This window comes from Pinus tabuliformis, chromosome 5_1 (genome assembly GCF_031772625.1).
Source record: "Pinus tabuliformis cultivar Carrire ecotype Pingquan chromosome 5_1, CPIR1, whole genome shotgun sequence".
NCBI classification, from domain to species: domain Eukaryota; kingdom Viridiplantae; phylum Streptophyta; class Pinopsida; order Pinales; family Pinaceae; genus Pinus; species Pinus tabuliformis.
Window position 1 is genome coordinate 795,354,992 of NC_142305.1, and position 14,940 is coordinate 795,369,931.

The window sequence follows — 14,940 nt, forward strand, 5'->3', positions numbered from 1 at the left end:
TCTCTCTAGGATCCCTGCCTTATAACACTAATTACCATTGCAAGGTGCCTTATAGCTCAACTAAGAGGAAAAAAAATTTCTCTTCCTATTAGTTTATGTAATTTTGTTTTAATATTAATTTGTTAGAACAATAGAAGAGGTAAGATACAAAATAACACACAATGATATGAGTTGTTATTCACTTAAAATAATTTTAACATACAATCACATATTAAATTTGACTTTACTTAAAATATAACTTAAGTCAATTTCAAGGATCTTTAGTGCTAAAATAATTAGCTATGTTTAACATTGTTGAAATAAAGAAATAATGATACTTTCAAAGGTTATGGTTTGAATTAATTTGTTATTTAATTTTCAATAAAAAAAAGTTGTGAAACCTTTTTTGAAACAAAACTGCATAGCTAGCGTTCTCTCCCCTCCTGCTTAGTTTAATAAAATATTTTAATGTCATGATGTGTTGTATGTACGCCAAACAATAATAAAATTGTAAAATGAGTTATATGAATATTTGTTTAACTTTTTTTTATTAATTTTTTTAATATAATTATACATTTTTTTTAGATAAAAGTTATCTATATATATATAAAATTGACATTGAAGATAATGATAACAAGTTAATAATTATTTATTTAATATTGAATGATGGCAATTTTTTTATATAATGCTCATATTATAGTACACATCATGTCATAGATTGATATAATGAGAGTTGTACAAATTATATACATGTTATTTTTACATATTTTTTCAAATTATTTTTTTTGTAAATTAAAAAATAAACCCATAAAAATGGTGGATTCAATACTTTACACCAATGTGAAAATGGAATTTTTGAATTTAATTACACACCATTTGTTTATGGTATATGGTAATTAATATATAATGTTATTTTTCAAATTATTTATATGTATTGTATATAGTAATTAGTGATATAGTACATAGTAATTTATAATAAGTACACAAAAGTCAATTTTTTTCATTATTACACAATAAGAGACATTTCAACTAATCTATTTGAGATAAATAAAAATAAATTTTATTTAAAAATAATAAATTTAATTTCATAATATTAAATTTTAAATAAATTTTATTTTTTAGTTAAAACAAAACTAATAACAAGTCGATTAAAATCTAATCAATTAAAATCTGAATAAGTTATATCCTACCGGCTGTGAGAGAGAGAGTATAATAAGTGACACCTATCTGTGTAAAATTAATAACGTTTATTGGCACGTAATTACTGGAATTTTTAATGTGGGAAGAGTAAAATCTCGTCGTTCTTTCTTCAACGGCATGAATACGAAGATGACATTATTTTTCTCCAACCTTATGTGAACCATTAAAACATCTTTCCCCGTTCTTCTCTAGAAAGCGATAAAAAACATTTATTTTTAGCATTTTCATCGCTTCTTCGTGAGCCTTGTTTCTTCAGCTCGTTTTGTATAAGCTTCATATTGTTCAGACTCTTTTCATGTGCACGAATTTCAACAACCACAATGAAATGGAACAAGTGTTTTTTAATGTGTTTACCCCTCGCAAGACAAGCCTCTGTAGGGTAATGTATTGTCTATTATCTTCAAAGACATTCGTCCACTTGTATTTAGTTCCTTAATTTCAGAAATATTCTTCTTTCTTGTTGGGCAACAGAACGTGTGCATAGAAATACAAGGAAGCGCAAATTTGCGCACCACACGATAAATAATTGAAGAAGCGCAGGAAGAAGTAAGTTGAATTTTGCTTTTATGTTACCCAATAATGGCAGGCTGGATAGCAGGTACGCCATCCCAAAAGACGAACGACTCGGCTTAGATGTGTTTACGCGCGCAAATATTGAAGGTGGTTCCGGTATGCAAGACATTCTGCGCTTGCTTGGTTGTCTCATCTATGTATCCATCGTGCCAATAACAATATAACAACATTAAAAAAATGTCATTGCGACCAGGGGAAAGGTCTGGAAGAGCACCTTAAGGATCACCCTGTTTAATGCTTCTTCTAGTTTTATAAGGACTCTCTGTCGTGAAAGTTAAGGGTTGCCTGCAATTACACTTCTTCAAGGGTTGCTTAAGAGGCAACCATCTTATACCATATTGCGTTTTCTTAAACTATAAATACAGCCCCGTGCTTCACCCTTCCATATTCCAAAAATTTCATCTTTTTTCATATCATTCATCTGTTTATCTCACAGTACTATAATTCCCTGGAAGAAGTTGGCAATCTTCATACAAGTCTGTGTGATCAGGGTCAAAAGCATGGGCAACAATGACAAGAAGAAATACGCTGTCTTGGTGGGATGTAATTATCCCAATACTGAAAACGAACTTCACGGATGTGTGAATGACGTTATGAGGATGCAAGACATCCTCATTCGTCGCTTCGGCTTTGCCAAAGAAAATATTAGTGTCCTTATTGACACAGACGAGTCGTACACAAAGCCCACTGGTGAAAACATTTGCCTGGCACTCGTCAAAATGATTGGGGAAGCCAAGCCCGGAGACGTGCTCTTCTTTCACTACAGCGGCCATGGCACTCTCGTTCCACTGCATCACTCCACAGGCTATGACGAGTGTATCGTCCCATGCGATTTCAACCTGCTGACAGGTAGCTGCTACTCCTATAACATTTTCTTATTTTGATCAATTCAATCCTGAATTTAACATTCATATTTATGATTGTGATTATTATGAAATATTGAATATGTGATATATGGCATGCAGATGAGGACTTCCGGTTAATGGTGAACATGGTGCCTCTAGGGACAACTTTCACAATGGTTTCAGACTCGTGTCATAGCGGAGGCCTAATTGACAAAGAGAAGGAGCAAGTTGGACCTCATACGGCCACAGCCAACAGATCGTTAACAAATCCTGAACCATTATCCAAGAGCAAGTTCTTACCCTTGGATTCGTTACTGCGCGTGTTGAGAGAAACAACTGGAGAAGCTCAAATTGAGGCTCATAAAATTAAGAGCGCTTTATTTCGGCTTTTCGGCAAGAAAGCTAGCTCCAAAGTTCAAAGGCTTGTTACCGATGACTGCTCTTTCCTGGAAGGAATCGAAGTAAAGACAAAAAGCCGCGGCATAGAACATCATGAATTGCAGCGGGGAAGCACCGTATACATGAGGACATGGGTATTCTATTTAGTGGATGCCAAACTGACGAGACATCTGCCGACGCCTGCCCTACAGGGGATCAGAATAGAGCATATGGAGCATTCAGTAACGCTATTCAGACAATCCTGGAACAACATGGGAAGCCAATTAGCAACAGGGAATTGGTTTTGGCTGCGAGAAATTTATTGTCTAACGATGACTACTCACAGCATCCATGTATGTACTGCAGTGACAACAACGCCGATGCTGATTTCCTGTGCGAGGAATCCTCTAGCGAGGACTAATGGATCGTTGTACCGCATAATTATTGACAATATTATTCATAAAAGAGTGCCATGCTGATCTAGCTTGATGCACTCGTAAAAATATGTATATATGTATTCATTTAATTGGACCTCAATGTTTGCTTCTAGATTGGTAAAACTCTCGTTTCTTAGAAGCCCTCTTAGACAAGTAAACTAACCCTCACTGTTATCAAAGCCTCAAGAGGGATTCCCACACACTAACACAATAAATATTTTATAATTGACAGGAGAAGAACATGATCTACAACTTGCAATTTTAATAACATGTAACTATCACATGCATTCGATATGCTTAACAAAATTTAGTACCAAATAGAAGGATGATGCTAACATTTTGAGTACCTACATCATGAATTTGCTTGTATCTGCAACTGTGTTATATCTTAGAAGCCCACAACACATTTGTCAATTTGACCTAGAATATAATCTAGATAACTTTATTAATCACCGGCTTGCAATTATATTATCATATTATCAGTATACATGTTACAAGGTACCCAACCGATACATATTACAAGGTACTCAACCGATATTAGTACTTGAGAGGTGGTAGTGTTAAAACATCAACTAGAAGACATGTACACTGAAGTATTGCATCTTAGAAGCACTGTCAACAAGAGATGTAACCCCTGAAGTTATCTATTCAGCAGTCACAGAGTCACACACATGCTCATATGTAAGGCTATACATGCTTGGAGAGTCCATTAACTACTAGGCAAACTCATGGAGACAAACACATCATGGGAACCACATGATAAACTGACAATATATTTTGAATTATTCTATTTATGAGAGATAGCCATAAGTACAAATGCTATGGTGGGGTTATCATCAAATTTGTTCAAGGAGATTGGCCTAGTAACTATATACAAATCAAATGTGGTCATAGTTGGAAAGTCTCTCGATTTGTACATTCACCATATTTTCGATTAGCAATCTAAATGACAAGATACAAGATTTAGAAAAATTGAGTATTTTAAAAACTTAAATTAGTAATTTCATAGTTCAAAGAGTGTTAATTTTAGATAACAAAGGTATGTTCAATGCTCAGCACAATCTATTTCAATGTTTCTTTAGCAGCCCAATAATAATTTCCAATTATTTCCAGTAACAATCACATTAACCATTAATCGCATTGAGAGTGAATGCAGATAGAACATAAAACAAAATTGCAGAAGACAAGAGAACAGTGGATTTGGCAGATGTGGGGAAAACCCTTTGATAAAATCTTCTTATTATTATTTAATAGTTCAGCAAAGAGAGAGAGAGAGTACAAAAGTCAAATCAGTCATGTCAAATTCTGCAGTCAACTATAGTGAAACTTAAGCCCTAACCAAAAAGTCAATGCTGGTCAATACAACAACAATTATTCTTTGAAGCAACTCGGTCTTCGTTGGTCGAACTCGGCCTGATAAGGAGGATAAATTCAGCCTAAAACAACTCAGTCAAACTTGGTCAAAGGAGAGAGAAGACTGTTGTAATTTTCTATAGTTAAACAATAGTAAAACCTGATGTCAACGTAGGTCAACTAACCTAGAATTCCTTCATTTTTGTGCCCAGTAATGCGGCTTGAGAAAATCGAATCTTTGACCCAAAAACCAAATTCAAACTCAATCAAATGTACCTTGGTCAGTGCTAGTCAAACTTGTTCCTGAAGTATGAAATTCAGCCTGTAATTCTGCCAAGAAAACCTGTCCTCGTAACCGCATGTGTGAGAGAGAAAAAGGCTTCCCAAGAGCTATACAAACCAATTTGATGAAGAGGGAGAGAAGAATGTGTGAGTGATGGATTTTCAGGTGAGGTGTGAGGTCTCTTCTATTTATACACTTCTTTTTGGGTGAAGAGACATCCATTGGGCTTATTGAACCTACTTTTAGCTAAGGCCGACCTGAACAATTTGCACATATGTGGTCATAAATTCAAAATCATGCTTCTGCTTGTCCGAATGAGATGATATTTATATCAATCTTGGACCTCTCGAAAAGAGAAATCCAACGCAATCATCATCTCCATCAAATGAGCTATCCCAAGGTGGAATTTGGCCCTAGTTTCCAATTTTAACACTCCCTCTCAACTTGGGACAATTCCACCTTCCACTCCATCTATCGTCATCATGTCATCTTATCGTCATGAACCATCTCTGTCATCTCTGCTTTGCTCTGCTGAACCATGAAGCAATAATGAAGAAGAATTGATAGAGAGTGAGTCACAAGACCTTACCACTCTCCACTAACAAAAGTTAGTCCATAGGTAGATCAAGTTGTTTAATTTAGTTCAAATATAACTAAACTAGCAATTGCACTAGATGTTGCAAAGGAAACGACGTAAGGCAATAGCATATGGAAGAACATAGATGAAGAGAGATGTGATATGTTATGCAATCTAGATGTTGTCTAGTTTAAAATTTCCTTTGGCCATTTCCCACTTCTTGTGCCTGCCCACTCCAAGGCGCTTATAATGCTTATCTTGAATTTAACGAAGCACTTCAAAAAAACCTTTTGAAAGTAATCATTTTCAAGAAATGAAATATTGCATTGGTTTTTGGGATGGGGAATGACTCGGATGGTGACAGGTCTCCAAGATGCTAGAGGCATCCCCAATCCTTTCAAGGGATGACGTGTTGATGACTATAATAATACCAACAATAATACCTTCTCTTGGGCTAGCTCAAATGGCATTGACTTAGTTATACGGTCACTTCAACCCCCTAAATGATAGTTTAGTCATCTTCAAATCAATGAAGGAAGCTTATAGATTACCATATGTTCTCCCTTTCTTTGCATTCACCTACATCTTATGTTTCTACTATTACTAATAATATTACAGCAATAACAAACATTAAAAAAATATTAAAAAAAATAGAATTCACCATAAACATTTGTAGTTGCTCGTAAGCACAATAGTATGCACTTTTTAGTATTATGCACGGTCCTTACACATGCTAGTTATGAAAAATCTTGGGCAATTAAGAAAGGGATAGAGTGGCATTCCATTATTGTCATTAGGTAATGAGCAAAATGTAGTTTAGATTTAGAAAACTCAAGTATAACAATTTTCAATTTTCAATAAATTTCATGAAGGGTCCATGAGATGAATGTTATCTCTATAACATCTTCTCTTCCCTTATATTTCTTTCTTCCCTTATGACATTTATGTTAAAAGAATTTCTTTCTCCATAGGTTTTGTTTTTTTTTACAGTTGTGTTGAAGCCACTATTAAAAACTTTGGGATTGGGATATATGTGACTCTAAAAATGAGAAGAACAAGAGCACTGATCACAAGGATCAGATTTTTAGGATGTTGCATTTCACGATCTATTGACATGGAGGATCACCAAAAATCTAAATCAAAAATCATCATACAAAACCCATGTTTTGAGTTGCAACTTGTATAGGTTTGGTATAATATGACAAAAAATGGAAGGGAAAAGTTATCACATTGTCCAATCAACAATGCCCATTGTAAAAATGAAAGATACATGGAAAGAACATCCATAAAATCTTCTTAGAACTCCCCTGAATTCTTCTTGTGATGTCCCCAAAATATGCCCAGAACATCATTGAAATCAGCCTGGAACTTCTTCAGAACTACCAGCAAGTGCTTGAGTCTCCAACAAAGTCCCTGACAGTTCTGAAATGTTTCTTAGGTGTCCCAAAGTCCCTGAAATTTCAAAATGTTGGGTATGAGTCCCCATGCAACATAGGATAAATGTAAAATTTTCCACGAAATTATGCAAGTCCTGAAAGCTTTTCCTGGAAATTTTGAGATCAATTGAAAGCAACACATAGGGTAAACAGTAAACAACACATAGTCTAGTAGCTTTTTTCACCATTTTTACTTGCTTGTCTCGTCCATGTTAGTTCTTAACATGATATTAGAACATCTTTAGTCTTAAGGGCCTCATAATGTTGTGTTAGATTTTCATGGAGGATTTGCAATTTGCAGTTGACACTTGAGAAGTTCTGCTAAGTTGAACATAAGGCCATGGCAGAGTTATGAAACACTAATATTATCAAAGCCAAGAGGATCTTATGGTATGTGAAAGGCGTAAGGGTTTTGTGAAGTTGTTGTGCTTCCAGAATGTTAGTGTCAGTCTTTGCAGCCTTCCTCCAATGATCAAACATGCTCTTACAAAGTGATTTTAAGGTGTCAAGGTCAAATTTTGTCATTTCAGTGAGTCTTCAAGAAAAATTTGGTCACTAGGTATTAGGTCTAGGGTTTGCTTTTACTCCTTTCAAAGTTGTCCAAATGTCGATCCATGTCACCATTTAGCTGAGTGTACCATCATTCAGAGGGTTGTCATCATCATGTCAAGTTCCATTGGGTCATTTTACACCTTGTTCAAGCTTCAATTGTGCCTAGGTAAGGTTCATTTCCCTCTCCTAGGGGTTTAAAGGCAATTTCTCTTGGATGGTCAAATCATCAGCAAAACTTGTATCCTGATGTTCATACACCTTCCCCTATCCTTAATATACCTTATTAAACACTTCCCATAACTGAGATCCCCCAAATTCCTCATTTTCACAGAAACCTTAGTTTCTTGCTACAACTTGACAATTTTCTAGGCTAGGCCTGTGTTTCTCCCTTTTGGACCCCTTCCCATCACTCAATCTTTGCAATTATACTTTCCCCTGCTTCCTAACATCCCTCCCTACTTCACAAAATTTTCTCAAGAATTTAGAAGCTCCTTATCCCCTTCATTTCACTTCATTTCGACAAATCCCCTGTTCCACACATCGGGATAGGTTTTCCTCCACTGATGTTTCTGAGAAAGAAAAGATGAATTTGGGAAAACTGAGAGAGGTTTTTGTCCAAAATAGGCGAAGGAAGAAAAACCTCCTTCACGTTTTACACAGGTGTCATGGTTTTAGAGAAATTTTAAAAATACAGTTGCCTCGGGAGAATTGATGCACCTCTGAAGTGACCTTGGGAAAATCAAGTTTTATCCTAGCTTGGTTAGCCAAATGACTTGCTTGATGAGTCCAATGATAACAAGACACAAAGAGCTTTCCAATGAGCTACCATAAGCTCAATTTGGAGTTGAGGAAGATCTTCAAAAGTTCACTGCAACAGCACTCTGCCTTTAGGCAATCTCATTTTGCACATTTTGACCAGTCTTGGGAGATTTGATTTTTGACAGGGAAAATGAACTCCAAATTGAAAAATTCCAGTTGGGTTGGAAATTCAACTCAATAATATTTCCAACGAGCTATCACGTGCCCAATTTTGACACCGAGAAGGCCTCCAAAAGTCTCCTGCAAAAAGTGCTACGCATTGGGTCACTGACACAGTGCATAGAGCTGGCGCGGCACATTGGGCTACCCTCCACAGTGCAAAAAATACACTGGTGTGGCGCATAGAGAAGGCACAGCGCGTTGGGTTTGAGGTGCAGCGCATAGATCTACCAAGCCCGATTCTCTCAAAAACTCCCTCAAATTTCCAAAATCACTCAACTCTTCTAGTGTGCAAGTAAGTCAAGATCTTTTCCTTGCTAGTAAAGGAGTTTTTCTTAAAGTTTATGGTGATTGTGTAAAATAAAATTCAAACCTAATACCTAGCAATTTCTCAAAAGCCATTGCCTAGGGTTTGTACTTGTCATTTCACTGCTAAGTTTGTTCTACCACTCCCTCATTTTTTCACTCCTCCATTCATTTTCTCAGCTTATCCACCCATTCCCTAACTCCCATATTCAGTCATCCCTATCCCCAATTCCCCATTTTCACAAAACCTAAATACAAATCCCCAACCCTAATTGCCATCCCAAATCCTAAATATCATCCCCTAAACCCTTTCACTCCCTAAAACCCTACAGCTAGCATCAAACCCTCCCCTCAGTCCCACTCATCATGGCGCTCAAAAACATGAAGGCAAAACCGACAAGCTGCTAAAAGGAGGAAAATCAAATTGACCACACTTGAGCAAGAAATTCAATCTGGTCATGAATCTTGGCTTGAGAGAACAAACTTGCACTTGGGAAAGGGGGAGAAGACATTGTTGAGACATATGGCAGATCATTACATGGCGAGAATCAGGAGCTTAAAGGCAAAACTGAAAAGGGCATCAAAGAGGCGAAAGGAGCATGATAGATTTTAGATATTGGTTGAGGGTTCCTTGGCCCATCACAATACTTAATGGAGAAGACTCAACCCAAATTTCAAAAAAATTGGGACACTTTTTGCATTTTTGAAATTTTTGGACTAAAACACAGAATTTTCTGCCCTACGCGCCGTGCCACGTGGCGCTCGCTTTTGATAGGAGCCTCCAAATGACAAAAACTTAGCATTTTTGGATTTGGAATGAAAAATTATGCTTGCCTACCAATGGCCAAGAAATTTGGACAGGTTTTGAGCCCTCAAAAATGTCAAAAACACTCAAAAAATGACCTCACTGCCCCTATTTTGACACACAGGAAGCATTGTTGGGAGAACTGAATTTTGGAGGGCCAAATGGAGGCAAAATTGGAAAATTCCACTTGGGTTGGAAAGTAGATAGGCAGGCCTTTCCAAAAAGCACACTTTGAGTGAATTTGGACACCAGGAAGGCCTTCAAAAGTGGGTCTAAACAGGCACTATGCATAGAGAATCAAGCGCGGCGCATAGAGGAAATTTTGCCAGTTTGACCAAGTATTACTCTGTTTTTCGCCCAGATTTGGCCAGTTTGACTTTTTCACTTTCTTAATGGAAAATTTGTGATGTAATTTAATGTACATTGATGGATCATGATGTAAATGTGTCAAATTTTCACTTATAAAGGTAGATTCATCAGTTTAAAAGTTGTTTGAAACTGAATGAATCAGTTCCCTTGTTTCTAGAGGCATGTTGTTCGGTTGCCTGATTTCTAGTTCTCAGCTTAGAATTAGTTGAAACAACTGCTAAGCATGTGAGCTTGACCCCTAGAGGCTAGGATGAGCTATGGTTTGTCTATATTATGTAGTTTTTCAGTCATTAGCATGGTTGGACTCTTGAGAAAGCAAGGAGCTTCATTGTACACCCATATCAGCATTTTGGCTAAGGAATTGAGACCAGGGTTTGCAGCACTCTTTGGGATCCCTGTGGCATTTTGTTTTGGTACAGTGCTTTCTTCTGTATTTGTGAATTTACTTATGTGTTATGTGTGACATTATCTATCTTATTTCTTTCTAACTAAATCAAACAAGAGTGTAAGTAGAATCCATTGGAATTGCAGTGCTCTACTTGAGGTTTGCTTTAGTTTCTTGATGTTTTTAGCTGTTTGGAGAGGATCCATGATTTCTCTTGCCCTCTTCAACTCCTCACCTGTCTAATCCCTCCATCTCATTCGATTTGAAGTGCCAAAATCAGTTGCCTACCTTTCCCCATTGAGATCTCTGCAAGACTGAGCCTCATTCCCCACTCCCAAAATCTGCCTTTCCATTAGAGCCAACAAAAACATACTTTCATTCAATCAAACCCTTTCACACACATACCTAGCCTAATATCAGTATTTCTATCAGTCATCTCAAGCCCTCATCGATTATAATTTGCTGAGATTGACCGGAGAGAACCCTCTCTGGACCTGGTAAGGGTAGCTACCAGGTTAAGCGTGGTTTGATGTTGGCCCTAGATCCTACCTTCCTCAACCTGAGGTAAATATAGGCACTAAAATAGTGGCGACCATACTGGGGAAGAAAAGCTTATTTGTTTGTTAGTGTTCTTCGTTTTATAAACTACAGACGGAGTCTGAAGATTAGCCAGGGAGCCTTCGAAACGCTTTTGCTTTGCATTAGCGCAAGTAGATAAAGGCTACTTCAGTCAATCTCTGGTCTAGTCTTATAAACGGGCTATCTAATTTTCAAATTGCCCCAGTAATATGTATCAAGTTAGATTTGATTGTTGATAGTGAACAACGATCAGACACAGCAAGGCTGAAATCATTCACCTGGCGATTCCAAATCATTTTCAAGATCAGATCCAAAGACTCCACTGGAGGATGCACCCGACCAGTAGAAACATGAAAGGACAATATGGACAAATCAGGTATTCAAGTTGGAATTTCATCCAAGACATTTTGTTCTTTGTTGTAAATTATTTCTTCTCTTTTCCCAAGAATTTCGAAAAGGCTTTGCAAAGTATATTATATTTGAGAAAAGATCCTCAGCCTGCATTTGACTCCTTCCCTTTGAAGATTGTGAATACCAAAGATTTGCATGCCTTTGAGCTTGATCAAGACCTTTTTTCTGAATCTTGTGATGACCGTCGTAAAATTGATGAGCCCCAAGAGACCAAGACTGATTCTATACCTTCTGTATTTACTCCTACACTTTTTAAAATTCCAGATCGATACAAGCCTCTGATTTTTACCTCCTATATCCCATGCTTTCCCTAAAAATCATGACCTATATCTACCAAGATTTGATGGTGAACGCGACAACATCACTGCTGAGAGACATGTATTGAACTTTGATTCTTTTCTTGATCTTTTTGAAGTTGATGAAGAAGATGTCAGTATTAGGCTTTTTTCTCTTTTTTTGCAAGGCAAAGTCAAGAGTTGGTTCAAAACCCTGCCTGATGCGAGCATCTCAGATTTCCAGCAGTTTGTCAAAGTTTTCCTTAACATTGGGTGGCAAGACAAAACCCTTTCTTGATTATAGAAGAGTATAACCAGCTGAAAAGATTGCCAAGGGAGACAGTACAACAATTTTCTGCCAGATTTAACCAAGTTTATTTTTCAATGCTGATTAATATAAGACCTCCTCTTGGATCTGCTCTCTTGCACTACCCGAGTGCCTTTGATCTGGAAATGGAGTTCCAGCTGGGAGAAAGGAATCTTGCAACACTTGAAGAGATGTAGAACAATGTAGTAGATGTAGAGGCTCATTTGCTGATTCGAAGGGCAAAGTTGAAGGAAGAAGAGATGAAAAACATAGATTTGGAGGAATCAACATCTCTAGAGGTAAAGCTTGACATTTTGGTAAGTGTAGTGGAATAGATGATGCAAAGGATCACCACAAGGAATGAGTATGATGTTCAAGCCCATGGCTCACTGATTGAAGAAGAACAAGTTGCTGATCCAAAACATTTTGTTTCTTATCCCAGTTGTCATAGACCTGATAATGATTGTTTTGTAGATCATCTTGGAGAAGAGAGATCTGTTGATATGAAATGTATGCTTGATGATGTGTTTTATACTGACGATTTGCCTCAGTTTGATCAGTATGATGATGATTATGTTCTTCAAACAGAAGCTAATCTTGCAGAAAAATCAACAGCTAGTTTGTGGGAGGAGGAAGTTCACTTACAGCAGCTCGAATACAGTGATCAACCGATGCATATCAGCTATGACAGTGATGAGGAAAGTGTAGCAAATTTTGAAGTAAGTGAAGGATATTTGCCTTTTTGTTTTGATTCGTTTCAGTTCATCAGAGACAACTTTCATGCAATTAGAAATCAATTGTCGACAAGTTTTGATCTGGATCATCTTGAGGACAATGAAAACCTTGTTCAAGACTTCTCATATCCAGATTTGCAGCCCCCGAATGCCATTGATTGTCAAGTTGCAGATGAAGACTTGGAAGCTGGCACATATGATCAGATGATGCAAGATGATTCTGTACCTTTCTGTTTTGAATCATTTTAGTTTTTGAAGGGAAAATTGCATAGTACATCTTCAGTAAAGAATGAGCAGCATGTAGGGAGTCATGCAATCTCATCGGAACCAATAGAAAATGGGTTGCATCTATCTTTTCAATTTTTTCACGATCCAATCGCTGATGTGTTGGATGATGTCTGCAGTCAAAGTCCTTCTCCTAACTGTGAGCTTGATAGAAGTATTGATACAAACTTGATCTGGCAGCCGGTTTCTTTGTCATTTTCAGCAGGAGTCTCATCACAAAGCTCAGATCAAAGTTTGCATTCATGGTATGAAGAGAAGAGTAGTGATCCATTGGATGAGCTAAGTCCCAGTGTGCATGAATTTCGAGATCCTTATGCAGTGTTTTTGGAGTCGGATAGAGAATCCATAGTATCCAACGGAGCTGTTCACAATTTTTCATGGGAGTTGCCTTTTAGTAGTTCTCTCTTGTTGTTCATACACAAGCACTTGCAGAGAATACAAACAGCAGTTGGAATACTTACTTGGTTTCATTGGTTGTTTCCTTTCACTTGATCAGGTGATGAATGAAACTGTTAGAGTAGGTTTTGATGAATAAGCTCAACATTGAGCATCATTTCCAATTTGTCGATTGTGTTTAAGTATCAAGTCAGTTTTTATTTGAGTGAGAGTCAGTTTGTGTCGTCAAGTCATCAGTTTTCAGTCATGCATTTCAGCTTGAGTTTTGACTCCATTGCCCAATGGATAGGGCACTGGTCTGCTCTCCCAAAGATTTGTTGTTCTTGGCACCTCCAAGGAGCTACCATCCCCATTGGAGCGAATGTTAGTGTCATTCTTTGCAACCTTCCTCCAGTGATCAAGCATGCTCTTACAAAGTGATTTTAAGGTGTCAAGGTCAAATTTTGTCATTTTAGTGAGTCTTCAAGCAAAATTTGGTCACTAGGTATTAGGTCTAGGGTTTGCTTTTACTCCTTTCAAATTTGTCCAAATGTCAGTCCATGTCACCATTTAGCTGAGTGTACCATCATTCAGAGGGTTTTCATCATCATGTCAAGTTCCACTAGGTCATTTTACACCTTGTTCATGCTTCATTTGTGCCTAGGTAAGGTTCATTTCCCTCTACTAGGGTTTTGAAGGCAATTTCTCTTGGATGGTCAAATCATCAGCAAAACTTGTATCTTGATGTTCATACACCTTCCCCTATCCTTAATGTACCTTATTAAACACTTCCCATCACTGAGATCCCCCAAATTCCTCATTTTCACACAAACCCTAGTTTCTTGCTACAACTTGACAATTTTCTAGGCTAGGCCTGTGTTTTGCCCTTTTGGACCCCTTCCCATAACTAAATCTTTTAAATTCCACTTTCCCTTGCTTCCTAAAATCCCTCCCTACTTCCCAAAATTTTCTCAAGAATTTAGAAGCTCCTTATCCCCTTCATTTCACTTCATTTCGACAAATCCCCTGTTCCACACATTGAGATAGGTTTTACTCCACTGATGTTTCTGAGCAAGAAAAGATGAATTTGGGAAAACTGAGAGAGGTTTTTGTCCAAAATAGGCCAGGGAAGAAAAGCCTCCTTCACGTTTTTCACAGGTTTTATTCTTTTAGAGAAATGTCAAAAATACAGTTGCCTCGGGAAAATTGATGCACCTCTGAAGTGACCTTGGGAAAATAAAGTTTTCTCCTAGCTTGGTTGGCCCAATGACTTTTTTGATAAGTCCAGTGATAACTAGACACAAAGAGCTTTCCAATGAGCTATCATGAGCTCAATTTGGAGTTTAGGAAGACCTTCAAAAGTTCACTACAACAGAACTCTGCCTTTAGGCAGCCTCATTTTGCACATTTTGACCAGTCTTGGGCGATTTGATTTTTGATAGGGCAAATGAACTCCAAATTGAGAAATTCCAGTCGGGTTGGAAAGTAGACTCAATAATCTTTCCAATGAGCTATCCC

At 37.3% G+C, this 14,940-nt stretch overlaps 1 pseudogene across 1 annotated transcript; it reads left to right on the forward strand.

Annotated features, from left to right (window-relative positions):
- Nucleotides 1-2,134: 2,134 nt before the first annotated feature.
- On the forward strand, nt 2,135-3,514 carry LOC149167338 (metacaspase-9-like; annotated as a pseudogene). Its single transcript, XR_016260550.1, has 2 exons — nt 2,135-2,601; nt 2,718-3,514. The product of XR_016260550.1 is annotated as a metacaspase-9-like (transcript).
- Nucleotides 3,515-14,940: the final 11,426 nt, after the last annotated feature.